Source organism: Camelina sativa, chromosome 17 (genome assembly GCF_000633955.1).
Source record: "Camelina sativa cultivar DH55 chromosome 17, Cs, whole genome shotgun sequence".
In the NCBI taxonomy this organism is placed as follows: domain Eukaryota; kingdom Viridiplantae; phylum Streptophyta; class Magnoliopsida; order Brassicales; family Brassicaceae; genus Camelina; species Camelina sativa.
In genome coordinates, this window is record NC_025701.1 from 14,578,667 (window position 1) to 14,581,619 (window position 2,953).

The 2,953-nt window shown below is 39.2% G+C and overlaps 1 pseudogene; it reads right to left on the reverse strand.

Moving 5' to 3' along the window:
- Window positions 1-2,953, reverse strand: part of LOC104759033 — a 15,650-nt pseudogene that overhangs the window by 12,067 nt on the left and 630 nt on the right.

Here is a 2,953-nt window from a genome sequence, read left to right on the forward strand (position 1 = left end):
CGCAACCACTGGCTGCCGCTCCTCCGCCACCACTGGTGGTACTACCTGAGCCTGAGCCGGTACCACTAGTGGTAACCGCGCTAACACCTCTGCTAGCATAGTCGCAACGTCAATACTAGGGACTCCACCCGCTGGGACCCCCACACCTGGGACCCTAGCATCACCGGCCACTGGAGCATCAACACCGCCCCCTCCTGCCACACTCACGGAATCCCCCGGAACATCCTGCGACTCGCCAACACCCTCAGCTGTCACACTCTGGTCCTCGGTCTCACAACCACTGGGACTCTGCCCCTACCACGACCACGTCCGCGTCCACGACCTCGACCAGCCACAACATCCTCTCTAACCATCTGCACTACCATGAACAGAAGGCTAAGCAAACAATTTCCAATACAACACAGAAACATAAACTCACTGTGGAATCACACAGTCGGCTTGAAGAGGATGTTCTAGGACTCCTACCACACACAATTGACTAACTCACATAATTAATCAAAGCATGCAAATCCCAAACATCTACAACAGAAAAACCTAGCAAACCCAAACCTAGAACCATAAAGGCTCTGATACCAAAATGAAACGACCGACCTTTTTTAAAAAAAAAAATAATAAATAATAAATATTAATATAATAAATAATCTACAACTAGTGGTCCCATATCCACTAGCCACCTAACCACAATCACAACCAACAGCGGAATAACCAATAATCATAACATCAACAATATCCAATAATCAAATAGCAGAAATCATAGAACCAGCAACCTAACAATGTTCTAATGACTCAACTCTAGCAACCTAGCAAGCCAGACAACATCAAATCGAGTCCCTAGAACACCCTCCTCTTCATTGTCTTGATTCCACGATCACACTTTGCCTTTACCTGCACCACAAACACATATTGCAATGCATGAGTATTTTATAAACACTCAGTAAGGCAATCCTCCCATCTACTGGGCTATACACACAAGCAATAGAGTATCAATAACCAACACACGACAATCAACAAATGACTAATAACAAACCAGGACCCAGCATCGACCGATGCCAAATGGGGAAGCATCGATGGACACATAAGCTGCATCGACCGATGCAAGTGTAACTTGCATCGACCGATACCCAATCTGCATCGACCGATGCATGCTCGATGTAACACGAACACCCTAGAGTTTGACGCGCCGTCCTCGCACTTGCATCGACCGATGCAAGATATGCATCGATCGACGCAACATCGAGCACCGTGATTTCCCCAAAGCTTCTCGCCGGATCTTTGTTTCTACAACCACAAAACTTGATCCCAAGCCACAAGAAAGCTTCCTAACGTCTATAGCAACGAACTAACAAGCCTAACATCATACAACAAGCAGATTAAAGAATCCTCTAGCTTAGATAAGCCATGGTCATGCACTTACCTTTGCCACAGAAGAATCTGAACCTTAAACAAACAAGAACAAGCCTCTAGGAAGCTCCTATAACGATCCCAGCTACAGATCTCTACAGGAACGCCTCCAATCTCCCAGAATTCTCAAGAACACTCAAGAACAACTTTTCTCTCTTTCTCTTTTCTCAAAAACGGCCACACAACCACGAATGAGACAAAACTCGTATCTAAGGGTTTTCCTTAACCCAAAACGCAGCGTTTGACTTAAATCAAAACGCACAGAATTGAACATGCATTGACCGATGCACCATCTGCATTGACCGATGCAACTCCCAAACCGGGATTCCGGTTCACGGATGTTACAGGAGATGTCCGTCTTCTCTGTTTGTTAAAGCTCTCGGAGGTGGTTGCTGCTCGTACATGTTGAAATGTGAACCAATCGGACCATTTTGGTACGCCGGATAAGATGGGTAAATTTCTGGTCTGTATTTCATAAAAAACAAAAAAAAAACATTAGAAACATTAGATCAATGTTACATGTATATTCAAAATTAATGTATTTGTAACTAATTTGTTACATACACAGGTGGTGATAGAAACTGATCTTGAGGATGATTTGGTAACTCAAAAGAATCAATCAATGGCTGCTGATGTGCATATCCATTGTTTCCTTCTTCGGTTTGTTGAACAATATTTATCTGGCTCATGAAAAATATATTAATCCGATACTTCATTAAGTTAATCAATGATCAATAAAATTGAAAAAAGGTTTTCTTTACCATTGTAGAATTATTTGGATCTTGAAATGAATTCATAATCATGTTTTGGTTGGATAAGTATTGCTGATCTGATTGTATGTTTGGTAAGTTTCCTTGTACATACCCATTTGAGTGGCAAACCAATTGTTGTTGTTGCTGCTTCCGAGAAATTATCAATATATATATATATATATATATGTATATATAACCAACGATGGTTAGTTTTGATGGCATATAGTAATGATCTTATCTGCCTAATTCATCAAAAACTAATTAAAAGTGGAAAAAAGGAAATCTAACGTACCATTGCAGAATCACCTGGCTCCTGAAAAGAATTCAGCATGTTCTGTAATAAATCTTCTTCATCTGATTGTTGTAAATATCCATTTGAATTGGATAATGGCTGTTGTTGTTGCTGCGTATAAGCAAAATGAAAACAAATTTAATTATATCTTAAAATTGATTAGTTACATAGCTTATAGTCTAATCTGGTTAATGAATATACATTCGATAAAAAAAATGAAATTTGTAATTTACCATTGTAGAAACATCAGGTTCATGAAAAGAATTAAGTATGTTTGGATTTAATAAACCTTGTTCATTAGATTGTTGTACATATCCATGTGAATTGGATAACGGTGGTTGTTGTTGCTGCTTACGCGAAATAAAAACGATTTCAGTTATTAAACCATACTAACGGTTTAGTGATAGCATCTAGTTTTATGTATGCCACTTAATGAATTGTATATTGAGAAAACAAAAACTAATTAAAATAAGATAATTGAAATATATATATATATATATATATATAT